The sequence below is a fragment of the Erpetoichthys calabaricus genome, chromosome 9, assembly GCF_900747795.2.
Source record: "Erpetoichthys calabaricus chromosome 9, fErpCal1.3, whole genome shotgun sequence".
NCBI lineage: Eukaryota > Metazoa > Chordata > Cladistia > Polypteriformes > Polypteridae > Erpetoichthys > Erpetoichthys calabaricus.
This window is the reverse complement of record NC_041402.2, coordinates 83281814-83300126: the sequence shown is the minus strand read 5'-3', so window position 1 is coordinate 83300126 and position 18313 is coordinate 83281814. Positions and strand designations below refer to the sequence as shown.

General features: G+C 34.7%; 1 protein-coding gene across 3 annotated transcripts in view; it reads right to left on the bottom strand.

Moving 5' to 3' along the window:
• Positions 1–18313, bottom strand: part of mafa (v-maf avian musculoaponeurotic fibrosarcoma oncogene homolog a (paralog a)) — a 1357435-nt gene that overhangs the window by 478788 nt on the left and 860334 nt on the right. The gene's annotated exons all lie outside the window — the stretch shown is intronic.

Genomic DNA, 18313 nt, shown 5'->3' with positions numbered 1-18313 from the left:
GTTGCATTGTATATACACTTACAAGAAAACACTTCCATAATTTTTTTTTTCTGTGACTGGGTACAGTTGAAAATAGCTGAAGTCCCTATCTAAACATGCTTCCAAACCTGGCAATAGTGCACAGATGCAAAGTAAAACCTTTAACTACTTATTTATTTTGTAGCTGCATTTTTGTGTGCATATACTGTACAGCCTGACTCCCCACTGCATGTGAGCTGTATTGGAATCGCAATCCTTTTGCTCTTTGCATGCATTCAATGGACTAAAACTGAGTCAAGCACTTCTATACAGTAAAAAAAACAACAATTTTTCAGTGTATGTCTACTATATCTGATAAATTTTGTCTATATCTGAATTCTGGTTTCAATGTGACATTGCTTTCGTAAATAACCTATCTTTCTTTATCTCATTTTCACTCACAGAGTACTCAACTTTCTGTCTTAAATGACACACACTAGCACACACTCAATACTCCTCTGTCTCTGTTGAAATGCTGTACACACCTTTGCTGAATGGTTTGGTTTCCCTTATGTCAAATATCACTTGCTACACCATGGACCATGGGCGAAAAACCCTATTCACTAAAACTCTTGATTCCATAGTGGACGTGTCCTATCATAATTTTATTCCGTCAGATTAGCTTATTGTAGCTTTCTTTATAATTAATTTTTTCCTGCATCATTAAGTATTATTTCCGATTCATTGAATACATACAGTCATATGAAAAAGTTTGGGAACCCCTCTCAGCCTGCATAATAATTTACTCTCCTTTCAACAAAAAAGATAACACTGGTATGTCTTTCATTTCCTAGGAACATCTGAGTACTGGGGTGTTTTCTGAACAAAGATTTTTAGTGAAGCAGTATTTAGTTCTATGAAATGAAATCAAATGTGAAAAACTGGATGTGCAAAAATGTGGGTCCCCTTGTTCTTTTGCTGATTTGAATTCATGGAACTGTTCAATGCTGATTACTTGCAACACCAAATTGGTTGGATTAGCTTGTTAAGCCTTGAACTTCATAGACAGGTGTGTCCAATCATGAGAAAAGGTATTTAAGGTGGTCAAGTGTAAGCTGTGCTTCCCTTTCACTTTCCTCTTAAGAGTGACAGCATGGGTCCTCAAAGCAACTCTCAAAATATCTGAAAACAAAGATTGTTCAGTATGATGGTTTAGGGGAAGGCTACAAAAAGCTATCTCAGAGGTTTAAACTGTCAGTTTCAACTGTAGGAATGGAATCAGGAAATGGAAGGCCACAGGTACAATTGTTGTTAAACCCAGGTCTGGCAGGCCAAGAAAAATAAAGGAGCAGCATATACGCAGGATTGTGATTGGTTACAGACAACCCACAGATCACCTCCAAAGACCTGCAAGGACATCTTGCTGCAGATGGCGTATCTGTACATCATTCTACAATTCAGCGCAATTTGCACAAAGAATATCTATATGGCAGGGTGATGAGAAAGAAGCCCTTTCTGCACTCACACCACAAACAGAGTTGCTTGTTGTATGCAAATGCTCATTTAGGCAAGCCAGATTCATTTTGGAACAAAGTGCTTTGGACTGATGAGACAAAAATTGAGTTATTTGGTCATAACAAAAAGTGCTTTGCATGGTGGAAGAAGAACACTGCATTCCAAGAAAAACACTTGTTACTTACTGTCAAATTTTGTGGAGGTTCCATAATGCTGTGTGGCTAGTTCAGGGACTGGGGCCCTTGTTAAAGTCGAGGGTTGGATGAATTCAACCCAATATCAACAAATTCTTCAGGATAATGTTCAAACATCAGTCACAAAGTTGAAGTTACGCAGGGGTTGGATATTCCAGCCAGACAATGACCCAAAACACAGTTTAAAGTCTACAAAGGCATTCATGCAGAGGGAGAAATACAATGTTCTGGAATGGCCGTCACAGTCCCCTGACTTGAATATCATCGAAAATCTATGGGATGATTTGAAGCAGGCTGTCCATGCTCGGGAGCCATCAAATTTAACTGAACTGGAGTGATTTTGTTTGGAAGAATGGTCAAAATACCTCCATCCAGAATCCAGACACTCATCAAAGGCTATAGGAGGCATCTAGAGGCTGTTATATTTGCAAAAGGAGTCTCAACTAAGTATTGATGTAATATCTCTGTTGGGGTGCCCAAATTTATGCACCTGTCTAATTTTGTTATGATGCATATTGCATATTTTCTGTTAATCCAATAAACTTAATGTCACTGCTGAAATACTACTGTTTCCATAAGGCATGTCACATATTAAAAGGAAGTTGCTACTTTGAAAGCTCAACCAATGATAAACAAAAATCCAAAAAAGTAATTACTTTTTCATATGACTGTACATTTTTTGGACAAGTGTTTAATTGGTGGCAGGACTATTTCATGAAATCTAACAATATCCATTGCTTTATCTGGTATTCAGTCACATCTGAATGAGCATTTTCTGCCTCACTACCAAGACATACCAAAAATAAGCTGTGGTCTAACCATCTTCACACTTTTATAGCAGTCATTTTACAATATAGTATCAACAAAATCCTCAAAATGTTTAATATCTACAGGAGCTGCATAAATAAATTCATTTTGGTGAAATGAAAGTGTGTTTTTCCTCTTCTCCTTCTAGATTGCAGTGTTGCTTGCTCTCTATTAGTCTGTTCTGTAGAAGAAGATTGTAACATTTTTTGTTGTCTCCTTTTCCTTTAAACAACTACAACAATGTTAATGTGTTTCATGCACAATAAAATCACCAGTATTAAGTGAACTCTTATAGAGTTAAATAACACTTACAGGTGTGTAAATGTAAAGAGTAAACTTCTTTATAAAACACCTGATTTTTCTGTGATGATCTTATAACATGTGTGATTCTGTAATCCTAATACATCAGCAACATTCATTTTGTCTTTCTTAGAAGATATTTTTTTCAATTATAAGTCCCTTTAATTTTGTTATCATGACATGTTTCTTTCACACTGACACCATATCATTTTTTGCACACCTCATGTATGAAATTAATTTCAGGATATTCATGAAGTGCATACAGAACTACTAGGTAGCACACCAAAAGTAGCCCACAAACCATAAAGTACTAACATCACCTTCATGACACACCCATGTGTTGTGATAATCACCTGATCAATTATGAGGACCTTTTTCAATGTAATATCTCTGGGGTATACAGACAGAAGGTTTTCTTGGTTCATTGATCACAAAGCCAATAGCATGCATTTTTACAAGCTGTGCTTTGCTGGAGCGCTTACAACGTACGGTATATTGTTCCATGAATCCCTCATGTGTCAACTTGAAGGAGCCTGTATGAACATATACCTTCATAATCAAAATATGTTGTACTTCTTGTTACTTTCACCCAACTGTGTATGCTGCAGCTAAAACTAGGGCAGGGCTCCTTACTGTGTGCGGAGCTAATGTTTTGTGCCCCACCTTGTTTTTATTACTGTGCTGATTTAGACTGACAGAGCAGTTACAAAACAAGTGTTCATAAATTCTAGTATTCTAAATGTCTTTACCTTTCTCAACACTGTGTTCTCTAACTGAATGCTACAACTGGTGAATTAGATTTTTCACCTGGTTTCTATACAAGGAACTCTTTTCAGCTGTAAAATGCAGCTTACCACACAGATTGTAAATGAGTTATTTAAACAAGTCTGTAATCCAAAACATCAAAATCCAAAACTTTTGTCACAAGTTTTTTAACAGAGAAGGCCAACACTCTCAAAGACAAATGCAAAATTCAAACACAGGCAAAAAAAAAATGAACAAACAACATAAATTTGCTAGAACAAGAGGAGCACTAAATAATGCCTGCCACAGTGACAAAACTACAAGTTTTTGAGCCTCACCATTGTCTCAGACAGCCATCTTTATGTTCTAGCTCCTCCTTCACGTGACTGCTGCATAGCAACTATTGCCATGCAACAGACTCAGAAAGGAGGGGCCTGAGGTAGAAGACAAGTGAAAGGAAGGCTAAGAGGTATTGCCCCAGTCCAGTCCTGACACCTCTAAATGAGCTCACGTTCCTTCTCTATCCAGAAACTATAGAGAGGAAAATAAAGATAGCATTCCTCTTAAGCCATATATTCACAGGCATATGCAGAAATAAAAGTCAGATTTTTCCCTCATATTCAATTCTTCATCTTAAATCCAAACTAATAAAGCATACACAGCAAAAGTAGCAATACTGACTCTGTGGCCTGAGGGCTTATGGAGGCAGTGTAGTCGGCTGTCTAGAGACATGGATTCACTATTCTTTCATAGTGGTCCTCTTCTGTCTTCTTACATCTCACCTTTTCTGTGATGTCATACCTTACACTTCCTGGCCCAACTACAAAGTAAAAAAATGAGCAGCTCTGATGCTAGGCTAGTCAATTTCAGTAAAATGTGCACTAGTTAAGGTGCGCGCCTGTTAATTCTAGCTAGAGTAGTTGTAATCTAATGGAAAATTAAGGAATGAGTACTTTTACTAGAACTTTTTATTAACTGAAATATGAAAGGGGTGACTGTGACACTGAATTGGCCATGTACACATGAGATTGCCCTGAAATGGACTGGTTTCTACTACACAATATCAGGAAAGACAACAGTTACTTTAATTCCTGTATATCAGTGTATGTGTGTGTTATGTGTGTGTTCAAATAACACAAAACTTATTTCATTACACAAAAAAGGATTCATTGGAAGTCCATATGTTCAGACTAAAAAACAGTTTTTGTCACTAAGCATTTTATGTTTTGCAGTTAGTGCCACTTCTAAAGTGCTATTGACCAAACAGTTGAGGCATCTGAAGATTTTTTTTCTTCTCATGAAAAATAAAACATTAGAGTAATCTATCATACATCTACCTTCCTTTACAGCATCATGCGGAGCTGGAGCCTACACTAGTTATATCAGGAGTAAGGCAGTAGCTAACATCAGATGGGCCAACAGGATCAGGTCTATCATTGTGTAGACCCTTATGCACAGCCATAATCAATCATAATGGGCTAATTCAATGTTTTGCCTACTAATGAAATGAGAATGAAAACGGTTATCCAAAAAAAAAAAATGTGTACATACTACACTGACCAAATACATGCAACACTGATAGAGACTGAAGGCAAACAGTGCAGTCTAATATGTCAATATGCTACCCACACAGAAATCAATTTAAGTAGTAGTTATCTATGTTTAAATTTTAAAAGTCAGGTAAATTTGTATTTTTCATTAAACTACAAGATTACTCTATTTATTGTTGTTAACTATTTGCAATAAATTTGTCAAGACAGGGAACTACCAAATATTTTAATGCATTTAGGTTTTTGATAAAATCTTGAGTTTCTTGGTAGGAAAATATTGAAAGCCCCATGATTTCTTGCTTCTTTAAACAATGTAGCCAATTGATCTCTTTCCTAATCTGATCAGAGAACAGTTGAAAAATAACATTGCAAACTGCCACCTGCTGCACAGATTACTGAGATGATATTTTTAAAAGTTAAAAAAAATCTTAAATTACATGTGTTACAACATCAAAAGTGTGAGTGACTGAGTTATAAAATTAGAGATAAGTGATTTGATATTATGAGTACTACAAGCTAAAGAATGGAAATCAGTAAGTCAACAGAATTCAGAATTTTTAATGCTATGACTATTTATGAAGAGTTGTTTTCTTCGAAAACAGAAGCATATTTGAGCTTCCATTTATTAAATTCAAATGAAGAAAAAGAATTCAAAAAGACCCACCAATATTACGAGATCATACTGGCAGTTGCATTTTGAAAAATGACATGCACTCTTCAATCTCTATTTTAGCTGTGAGACATCACATTCCCTTTGCTCATAAGCTTTCACTTTTTAAAGACTTTTTTTATTTTAACTCACAAGCGCACATTTAAAGTATAACAATCTGAAATAAATTATGTGCTTTAGTATGGTTATCATTAAAGTTTCATATTGTTGTGATGTTAAATAAATATATGTACTGGAACGTTCAGCAATTTTTAAAATAAAATGCCACCAGAAAGGTGCACTAATGTTAACTCGCCAAAGGATTTTTCACAACAAATGTGCTGTATTCTCCAGTGACCTTGTTTGGCAAATATCTTCCTGGAAATTGGCCTTGCGACCATCTTAGAGGAATATTTTTTTCCCAGTTGCCCCATGACACTTTGTGGGGCCTGCATAACATTACTGACCTGTAGCAGCCAACTTTCATGCAAGTGTACTGTAAGATCGTTGCCAATGGGCTTCAGGCATGCATGACATCATGACTAGACCTGTACTTTAAGCCTTCCACTCTGCATGTGTTAAAAAAAAAAAAAACTTGCAGTATTTTCATTTGAGGGGTACACTAACTGACCTTAATTAGAATATTATAAGTACTGCATAATGCATAATTAGGCATGTGTGGCAGCTACTATCCAAAACAAGACTAAATTGAGCCCACTCAATCCCCTTCCCTGGCAAAGAAAATACATGTGACCCTGTGAAATTATAATAATAATAATAATGAAAGATTTATTGATGCTTACAAGGTATTTCTGTCTTCTTTTTGGAAAAAAAGTGCAAGGCATCTGCATAGATGCACAGGAAACAAAAAAGGATGTGCCTGGAGCCATGACTTCAAGGAAATGAGCCAGTCTCATACTACTGCTTCAGCGCTTGGCTAATGTGTGCTCCAAGACAGGAACTTTTTAAGTGAAATAATATGCTGTACATATATATTTTTTACTTATTGCTAATTTGTGTACCTTTGTTGTATTTTGTTTGCTGTAATCATTCCATTTGTGTCTTTTGTTGCTTGAGGCATGGTGGTGCAGTGGTTAGCTCTGCTCTCTCACAGCTCAGATTGCATTTTTGGCCACAATAATCAGTCCAGAATAGTTGGCAGATGTTTCCCTAGCCATCAGTAACCGTTAAAGCAAAATTGCACTATTAAAATTCACTCAAAACTAGTTCATTTCCTCCTTTCCCATTGACATCAATGCATTTCATTGATTTCAGCAAAGTTCCGAACATTTCTGTGATTTCAGCTAACTCAGAGCAAAGCAAACTCCAAAGTGTTCGCTTATCAATTGCCACATGCAAATACTGTACATGTGGAAATAATGACTGTATAATAAAAAATATGGGTTCTGCTTTCATTACATTGTATATAACTCATACCCATCCATTACTGACTACATAGTAGTGCAGTGGTTACCAATCTTGCCTCCAGCTTCAGAGACACAGATTCAGGCTCTAGTCTGGTCAGTGTCTGTCTGCGAGTTTGTTTGTATCTTTCCTGTATTTGCATGATTTTTTTTCTCCAAGTACTCTGGTTTACATCCCTCTTTCCAAAGATGTGTGTTAAATGAATATGCAACTCTAAATTGACTTAATAAGAGTGAACTATATTGATAATGGATATATATATATTCCTTATTCTTGCCTTTATTTTTTTTATAATGGAGGTTCTTTATTGTAACACATAAAGATATAGATCATTTATAATGAAATAGGGGGTGGCACGGTGGCACAGTGGTAGCGCTGCTGCCTTGCATTTAGGAGACCCGGGTTCGCTTCCTGGGTTCTCCTTGCGTGGAGTTTGCATGTTCTCCCCGTGTCTGTGTGGGTTTCCTCCGGGTACTCCGGTTTCCTCCCACAGTCCAAAGACATGCAGGTTAGGTGCATTGGCGATTCTAAATTGTCCCTAGTGTGTGCTTGATGTGTGTGTGTGTGTGCATGTGCACGCCCTGTGGTGGGCTGGCGCCCTGCCCGGGGTTTGTTTCCTGCCTTCCGCTCTATGTTGGCTGGGATTGGCTCCAGCAGACCCCCGTGACCCTGTAGTTAGGATATAGCGGGTTGGAAAATGGATGGATGGATGGATGGATAATTAATTTGGTACTCCAAAGGGTAGTGCAAGTAAAAATAAGTCCTTGATAGTAAAAACAGGGTTAACAAAAATGTCCATAGTATTTTATTTACAATACTATAAACACCTGAAGTTCTTTACTTTTTATTTTTAAAATTAAGCATTTACATTAGAGCACGATACAGAAGTAGTGGTTAGTTTTATTACCGGTTTGAAGTCTGTAAATTTTCCCATATCTGAGTATCCTCTGTGTACTTCAGCATTTTCTTACATTCCTAATATCTGCATATTATGGATTATAAAATAACTAAAAGTATAAGGATAAAGACAAATACAAGTAAGTAAGGCAGATGTCCTAGACCAGTGGTCTCAAACTCCTGTCCTGGATGGCCACAGTGGCTGCAGGTTTTCATTCTACACCTTTTCTTAATTAGTGAACTGTTTTAGCTACCAATTAATTTCTTTTAAATTAATTTTAATGACTTTCTCTTAAAGACTCAGACCCTTTAATTGTTTATTTTTCCTTAATTTGCTGCCGAACAATAACGAGATACAAAATAAGCCAACACATGACCAGCAAACTCTGTTCATCATACAATATCTGAACCTGAATATAAAGAAAGTTGAAGGTCTCAGGAATGCTGATCTGCTCAGATCCCAAAAACATTGCACTTATATAAGAGAAAATCAGCAATTTCTGAACTGTATGCTTTTGCACAATTAGAGCAGCAACAAGCCATAGAATTAAAGAATGGGTTAAATTAACAACAAGACTTGGCGCCTAAGTAAGCAAATGGTTGGAGTGAAATTGTTTGGGGTTTGAGGCCCTGACTTAGTTCGTCTTCTGTTGGCTTACTCACTTCATATTTCATTTTTTTTTGGTTCCATTTAAGGAAAGAAATGAAGAAATTCAGAGGAACAATGAAGAAATTCAGGGGACAAATCTTAAAAAAAAGTCAATTAAAATAAAAGGAAAAGGAGTTAATTAGCAGCAAAAAATGGTCACCAATTAAAAAAAAGGTTAGAATGAAAAACTGCAGCCACTGCGGTCCTCCAGGACCAGAGCTGGAGACCACTGTCCTAGACAATAGTGCCAGTCCTTGGAAAGGCAGGAGGAAGCATCAATGTTCCAAAGCAGGGTGGCAGGAGCTTACCTCTTTTAGTTATACGACCCACAAAGAGGATTAAACAAGGAGCCACTTTGTGCTGGTCCTCATTTCACTTATAGTAATCCCAAGAGAAGGAATTCTCCTGGGGAGACTAATCGCTGTAAGTTTCTATAGACACTAATTATATGCAGGAAACTGCCATTTTTGGACAATTGTTGAGACAAAGTACAACCAACGGGTGGTTGATTATAAATGGTATGAATGATTATCTCCAGGTTTGCTGCCTCTCGGTTGATGACCACTATAAATATATACTGTATGTGTGTGTGTGTGTGTAGATCTCAAACAAAGCAGATTAGAAAGTTTAAATTAATTAGCTGAGCAAGAACAGAATTATCTTAACTTGGAACCAAGAGTTTTTGAATGTTATATTTTATGAATTAGCATCTTTAATTTTATCAATACTACTAAGTGCAAAATATTGAATTGTAGAGGTAAGCATTTCATTTTATTGATTATGTACTCTTATCTTGGCTTTCAGACCTTCCTTGAAATCTTTTTATTTTATGTTTTATTTTACTGTATTATAGGTCTTTATCTTCAATGTTACGTTTTTTTTCTGCTGTAAGATAAACACTTTTGTGGAAACTGATCACAGCAAGATATGGGCCATAGAGTTAGCATCCCTTTGAATGATAAAATGTAAAAAAAAACCAGTAAATAACTTTGTTTCATAACTTCTTTGAAAACCCAAAATAAGTGGTGTAAATAACTGGCAGGTACTCCAGTTACTTACAACATTCAGATAGGTGGCAATCCAGTCAGACTACAGATGGGGTATCCCTAGTCTATAACAGTTCTCTCACTGCTCAAGACTATTTAATGTCAAAACCAGAGAAAGTCAATGAGTAGGCTGAAATGTCAAGAGTGTGAAAGAAAGGTGGCTTACAAAGTTGGGCGCAAAAGAAAATTGGGTGAAGTGTACAAAGTGTTGTGTGTGCTGTGAGTAGAAATTGAGATGGAAACGGGAAGGTGTAAAAATGTTAAGATGGAGAGGGAGAAGGCAAGGCTTTTATCTGGCAGAGTAACAGTGACAGTAAAGCTAGTATTGATTTACTTATGACTAAAAAATGCATGAATGCAGTGCTTGTCTGGAAGAGGGTGAGTGAGTGTACTGTAGTGTAAAAGATGGTTATTAGTAAGCCACTAATGAACATAGTGTCAAAATCTGTATTATAGTGTGGATGAAATAATGGAACAAAAGATAAGCGATCATGTTGTTTGTGATCTTCTGCAAGTCCCTGGAGAAGGCAATTGCACTTGGGGACCTGATGGACATGGGAGTCTGTAATAATGGTTATAAAAGAATTTAAGGAATTTCAGTTATTACCCTCGCCAAATGTAATATTGTGTGTTTCACATTTAGAGGAAGGCTAACATAGTTTATTTTGATTAGCGCATTATTTTATTCGTGAAAGGTTAATTAGCAAATTAAGTTAAAGCTTAATGTCATGAAATAATCAGACCCTGTTTAGGGCTGGCTACTACTCTGCACCCAATAATGCACTCAAATAGTGCTTGGCACCTACTACTATGGACTGAAATGAATGGAAAGATGATTAATATTAAATAATTTACTATTGTATTTTGTAATTTTGTATATATGATTTCTATTCATCATTTGATGACCTATCTCACGAAGACAAGATGTGCTATTACACAAAAACATATCACTAGACTTTAATTGTGAATTCAGAATGTTTTCTGTAATGTAAGGATAAGGTACTAGAAAACATTCTACAATACATGTTTGATACTGCTTTAATTCACATAAATCCATCAGAAAGTGGCATGGTGGTACAGTTTTTAGTGCTTTGGCCTCACAGGTTTTGTGTAGTAGTTTGCATGTTTTCCTAACTACAAAGAGGACTATTTCATTTATGTTAGGTAGAATGCCCAGGGGGGACTGGGTGGTCTCGTGGCCTGGAACCCCTACAGATTTTATTTTTTTCTCCAGCCGTCTGGAGTTTCTTTTTGTTTTTTCTGTCCACTCTGGCCATCGGACCTTACTCCTTTCTATGTTAACTAATGTCGTCTTATTTTAATTTTGTATTTTGTCTTTTATTTTTCTTTTCTTCTTTATGTAAAGCACTTTGAGCTACTTTTTGTATGAAAATGTGCTATATAAATAAATGTTGTTGTTGTTGTTGTTATGTTTTCTCATAAATGCTTCAATTTTTTTCTTACATTAGAGAAAAGCCAAGCAAAATGACACCGTTTATTGGCAAACTAAAAAGATTACAGTTGCCTCGAAAGCTTGCATATTGTAATCTTTTTAGTTAGCCAATAAAAGGTGTCATTTTGCTTGGCTTTTCTCTACATTCATAATGGCTAACACAGTACAACACCCTAGTACTACATTTCTTACATTACAAAGATATGCAGGTGTTACTGAATGTAAGCTCTAAACTAACCCACTGAGACTGAATGCATGACGTATGCTTTCAGTGGCTTGGCACATTGTCCAGCATTGGTACTTGGCACCTGGTACTGCCAGAATACTCTCCACTTACTTGTATCCCCTAGACTAGAATTATGTAAGTCTGCATAAGTAAGTTAACAGGAGGATAAAGAATATGGCAAATCCATGTGTTCCATTTCCACCAGACCCCCATGGTGTTCACAGATTACCAAGAGACAGGATTACTTTATTGAAAAGGGTAACTAAGTCTTTCATACATTTTAGGATATGCTATCCATTCCAAGTGATGAATGAGACATTTAATGTATACTTGAATGTCTGAAGAAAGAGGCTTAACAAGAAAAGTTTTAAAATGACAACTAGGAGAATGCCCTAATTATGACAGGGCTTCTGATTAATTTAAGCAATAAAAGGCGGAGTCAATATAGTCATTATATGACTTAGTTATAAAAATGGTGAACATATTGTTTTGTAGCGCTATTGCCTTTAGTCCTCACAAAACTAAACGTTTAGCTGAGGCTCCTAACATTGAAGAAAAATCTTTTTTAGAAATAAGCTCCTGTAAGAGACAGTAAATGGTCTAGTCAAGACATTTGAGAGAGCTTCAGATTTTTGTCTACTGAAGTGTGAAGAAGCACTGACTTGTGTTAATAACAGAGTATGAAAACAAAATGAATTAAAAGTAGTATTATACTTTAAGATAGATATCTATTATATATTTTATTCTTAGCAAGTCTGTCTCTCTATCTGTCTATATTTATACACAAACATCATAATGTTTTGGGAAGATACAGAATAAGGAGTGTAAGTAGCAAACTTTATGTGTAGCCTCCCTAATGACAAGGACATGTTACAGGAATCTGCTACAAAAAAGTGAAATGATATCACCTTGGCAGTGGTTAAGAAAATACAAGCCTTGTAATCGGGAGGACTGTGCCTGCAACCAAGCCATTTCACGGCTTACGTTCTTTAGAAAACGGTAGTGTGTGTGTTACTGGAGGTTATACAGTACATGAAATTCATTAATATTAACTCTTTAGGTTTGAAATAAATAGTGTTTCCATATTTACACTTAAGTAAATTGAATGAGGCAACAAGTGTACTACACACTAGTTAGAAGCATTGGTTAAAACCTTTTGGATCTGCCATTTTTATCAAGTTCACTGCATTTTTACCAGAAATACTATACTGAAAATGTTAAACATTACTATTTCTGTTACTGAACTACAGCAGAATTTTCTTATAATTATAGTAAAAGTGGCTGCTCTGTTTTCTAATATAAACAGCCTTTATAAATGACAACTGGAAACCATTTTTGATGGACTCCATACAGTGTACTAGCTGTGAAAGCCAAGATTTAATTCAAAGTAATTACTAGAAGGTACCAATGAAATAAATGGTGAATACTCAAAGAAAACATTTTTTTCTGTAGGTTATGTTATAGATAATTTCCTGAAAGTACTTGACATTTGAGAGTGTGTTCATTTTAAGATCTGTGTTAAGAAACTTTGGGGATTACATAGCCTTAAACGGAAAAACAATATGAGCAAGTCACTAACTGCAACATGAGACTGAAGAATAAAACAAATGCTGTCCACAAACTGGAACATAAAGAAACATTATTTTCAGCAAAGTTTAAGACAAAAATCAAACTAAATATTGTAATACACCAACCCTGGCAGTGTCAAACCCACTTGATGCAATTTAACAGTGACATGGGGCCTAAACGTATGCCGGCACCATTAGATGCGAGGCTGTAAACCTGCCATAGATGGGGCACCAATGCACTGCAGGCCCTGTTCACAGAGGCACACCCAGGGGCAAATTTACAATTACTAATTATCCTGACAGATATGTTAATGGGGATTTGGAAGTTAAAAAGGAGTACTTAGAGGAAAAATCCATGCAGACATAGGGAGAACATATAAACTTCACACAGACCGTTTGAAGACAGGAGATTGTTCCTCCCCCACACTATGTGACTCTTCAGTTCCACCCGGGGGGGTAAATGTTAAAATTATATACAGTTATTGTCTTTCTGTATACCTGCATTGTTATCACTCTTTAATTTAATATTGTTCTTTATCAGTATGCTGCTGCTGGAGTATGTGAATTTCCCCTTGGTATTAATAAAGTATCTATCTATCTATCTATCTATCTATCTATCTATCTATCTATCTATCTATCTATCTATCTATCTATCTATCTATCTATCTATCTATCTATCTATCAGACATATACAAAATACATACTGCAAGTAAAACAGAAATTCATGTGTTGTGCAGTAATGTGTATGTAATGTTAAGAAATGTAATATTTTATTTGCACCTCGTCTGGGTTGCCTTAAGCTGCATGTCCTTGTTGACAGCATCAGGTGTCAATTAGGAATACTCCACTAACAGGACATCAGATTGTTACAGGCCATAAATACTTAAGTGCAAGCTTTCTCAGTTATAACACACAGATGTTTTCCATTCATTTTAATGTATTTTTTCTTTTGTCACTTTTTCAGTTGCAATGCATATATGGTAACTGATTGAAATTCCAGTTCTGGGATAACAAAGTTCACCTTGACCACGACCTTGACTTTGAAGTGGGGCAAAATAACAACACCGGACAGCATACTGGCATATCTCTCGTTTGTGTCGTGGAAGTAAAAGAACACTCAGAAAAAAGAAGTTAATGCAGAAGACAACTCATTTGAATTTACACACACATACGGTGAGAGAACTATTTATCCATTTGTTAATTCTGTATTGATAGCATTGTTTTCATGTTTCAGTGGGCAAATCCCACCACTCCAGAATGTGTAATAAAAATACCTACTGTATTGTAAGCAATATTTTTATCAATGTTAAACAAAAGAATGCACTGCAAAGCTAAAGATATTAGTTGAAATAGCATAAGGAAACACTAAGCTTGTTGTAGAAATTAAACTCTAACTGGCAAATGTGCAAATTATAATTGATTATCTTTTTTAGGATTAGGGCAATAATTGCACACAGCACTTAATGGATTTATTTTTAAAAGTTAAAAGTTCTTGTATAATGTAGCCACTAGAAATGATTTATTTACTGCTCCAGCTGTAAATCAATTATAAAGCTTAATCTTCATAATTTGTAAACAAAAGCATTGTCACCAGCTTTTAAGTAATATTACACAGCATAATGGACTTGTGCTAGACTCAGACACTAAATCTGCAAGTAAAATGGTTTTATAGTGTCAGCAGGCATTTTGTCACATATCAAAATATTCAATAAAGGATAAAACAATAAAAATACTAATATTTCAGGAAAGTGTTGCATTTTGAAAACTTCAAATTATCATTAAAGCAGAATAGTGTTTCATCTATCTATCTATCTATCTATCTATCTATCTATCTATCTATCTATCTATCTATCTATCTATCTATCTATCTATCTATCTATCCACACAGTTCACTAATGCAAACTGTGCCAGTTCTACAACAGGCATATCATTTTAAAAATTTGTGATAATTCCTGTACTATTTTTTCTGATACTGTATATGAAGATAAAGAAGACGAGGAACTGCTTTTTGCACTATAACTATTTTTATCACCTATATCTAGAAAAACTAGGTGTCTTATGAATGAAAGATAATGTATTTAATGTAACAATTAACATATTAACACATGGTCCCAGTTTTCCTTCAGAAAAACATGAAAATGAATGTTGGCATTAATTAAGGTATTGCTCATAATATTAAGATGTACTTATTTTATGTAATATCCTCTACAAAATATATTCCTAGATAGTATTTCTTTCTGTTCCTAATTCTATGCTGTACTTAGATGTACAGTAATGCAGTCAGCCATTGCAGTCTTCAAAAGATGGTGCTCTTGAATATTTGACATTGCACTAAGCTGTCTCTATAAATGAACAGGCATTTACAGGGTTTAGCTCAAATGTAATTTAATTACATTTAAAATAATTTATTTTCAGTTTACCTGATTTATTTAATTTCTGCTTCCATAAAAAATAAATGCAATGTAGCACAATCATTGTAAAAAGATTTATCCATACATAAATGCCATAAAGGATATTAAAGGAATCAGCATGAACTACAGTATTTACAGCTTAAAGAAAGTAAGTATAGAATACTTTCCACAAAAACAATGTTTAATTAGGATGTCTTTATAAAGACAAAAAATGTGTTAATCCTAATTGAAATGGAAATTTTTATTGTGTAAAATTAGGGAAAAAGCTTTGACATCTGTAGAAATATGCAATAAAATTAAAACTGAAACTAAATCCTGTGATTCATTACAATGAGCTACATATAGCAAGGTGCAACAGAATTGTGAGATCACTATGTAACTGAATATTGATTTAAATGATTTTATAATGCCAATGAAACAGAAAAACTGAAGAAAAATGTGCATTGATTATTTAAAGCAATAAACACACAACATTTATAATATTATAAAATGTTGCATTTTAAATAATAAACCTTACATATCCAAGTGCTTCTCAAATAAAAGTGCTTTTCATTATATATATATATATATATATATATATATATATATATATAGGGTTGGACAAAAGTAGGTTTATAGTTGCTCGTATGGAAAAAGACATGCAGGTTATGATTATACCAGTAGCTTTATGAACTTTACTAACTCAAAAGAATGTCACAATGACACAGTGCACATAAGTGCTCAAATTACCTAAAAGATATATATGTTTCGCATACTCTACTTTGCCCACACCATGTATATATATATATATATATATATATATATATATATATATATATATATATATATATATATATATATATATATGGCTGAATAGTTTTACTGTCAAATAATTCAAAGAGTACGCGACACGTGTTTCGCCCTAATTCTGGGCTCATTAGGCGTACACACTCACTGCACCCCCCTCTCGGGGAATTGAACCTCGCTTGTAGACCAACCACAAGCGTTACCTGGTAGGTAACCACCCATACAATCAGATTGTGATTCAGACTATGAATGCCAATAGATATAATATGTTTGTGTGTGTGTGTGTGTGTGTATGTATATATATGATTTATAAAGGTAGAAACTATAATTAAATAAAAATGTCCTCCTTTTCAACATGAATTTAATCATTAGTAGTCAATGGTATATCTATAAGTAGTGTATACCTGCACTTTAAATGAATTGCTACTCAACAAATACTCATCTCTCATTTCTGGATAATTTAAATTAATTCTCACATAGTACCATTCAAAAGAAAGATCATTGGCATTAATTCAGAAAAACAGAATCAATATAAAGCATCTTTATCATAACTAAAAACAGTAAATTTATACATAACAACCATCTTCATATTGATTTCTACAATTCGCAGGTAATGATCAGTAATCTCATCAGTGTCAGACAGACAGACTTTCATACTGATAGATAGATAGATAGATAGATAGATAGATAGATAGATAGATAGATAGATAGATAGATAGATAGATAGATAGATAGTCTTACAAAAAATGTATTTATGTAATATTCATTACATTATCATCACTTTACAAGCATCTCAGTGTCATCTGTAATCTTTCCTTTTGTCACAGCTTTCTTCATGAATGAACTTTAAGGTTCCCAAAATGATGGCAACATAAATCTGTACTCAGGAAGTCAGATCTCTGTTATAGCACATATGAAGCCATTTTTGCTTCGTGAAGGCTTAACCACCCATAGTTTTATTTTATTGTCGATAGGATTCATCGCCTGCCCTGACTTTCTGCATTGTAAATTAATCCGGCATTGTGCACAAACAAGCTGTCATTAGATCACAATGCTGGACACCACTAAAGTTATGATCTTTTGCCAAAAGTGCAATTCTATCCTGACAAAAGCTCCTGTCTTTTTCCATAGAAAAGGAAGAAGTGTGCATTATAAAACATTAACCAATTAATAAAGCCAGTTTGTATTTGCTTAGTTTAATAAAGAATAGGACATGTGGAGTACCTGAATGCTGACACTACTGTGGCTAGATGATTATTTTAATTGTGTATTTTATGACACTTCTTTGTTGACTAAACATAGTAAAAATGAATATCAGCAGCAGCAATTATATTTACACGTGCTATAAAACAATATTGTGAACCACAAATGTATTTACATTGGTCTTATAAAAATATAAAGAAATCATGGATGTATATTGACTGTGTACTGAACAAAAAAGTCTATTCCAAGCTTACTGATTAAATAACATGTCACTCACTGGAGATTGGGAAATTTAGCTGTAACATTATTTTACACATTATTATATCTGTGTATGCTCATCTGTGTATCAATTTCTTTATAAATGATTCAAAGCATTTTAATCAAGTAGCATCTGTTACTCTAAATTGGAAATATTTAACCTGAATTTCTTTCAAAATATTGTTTTAAATTTAATGATAGACCTCTTTATGTAAATCAATTTAGACATTCTGCATGTGACAGAGAGCATGGAAATGTGTGTGTTGGCATTTCTTTTATATGAAAAAGAATATAGTGCTGAAGGACTGACTCTAGTACTTCAATAAACCCTGTGTATTAATATTTACCGTAGTATTTTATCTATATATTTATCAGGCCCATAGATCTTTGTTAGCACTAGGATTACAATGTGAAAAGAGTGTAAGTCGATTACTGGTCACAGAGAAGTGCATGTGCCCTAGTATGATTCCTTGTCACTAATTAATCTAATTGCATGTGATTAAAGAAGAGAAGAAAGCTACAACCTGCTTGAACACTGTGAGACCACCAACGTCATTGAGAAGAGCTGTCTCAGGTACAAAGGGCTGTGATCAGCAACAGTAACTGTTTTTCCTGCAAAAATGCATTTTACTTCACTTTTAACAGGTCAGTAAATTGTTTTATCTTCTGGATAC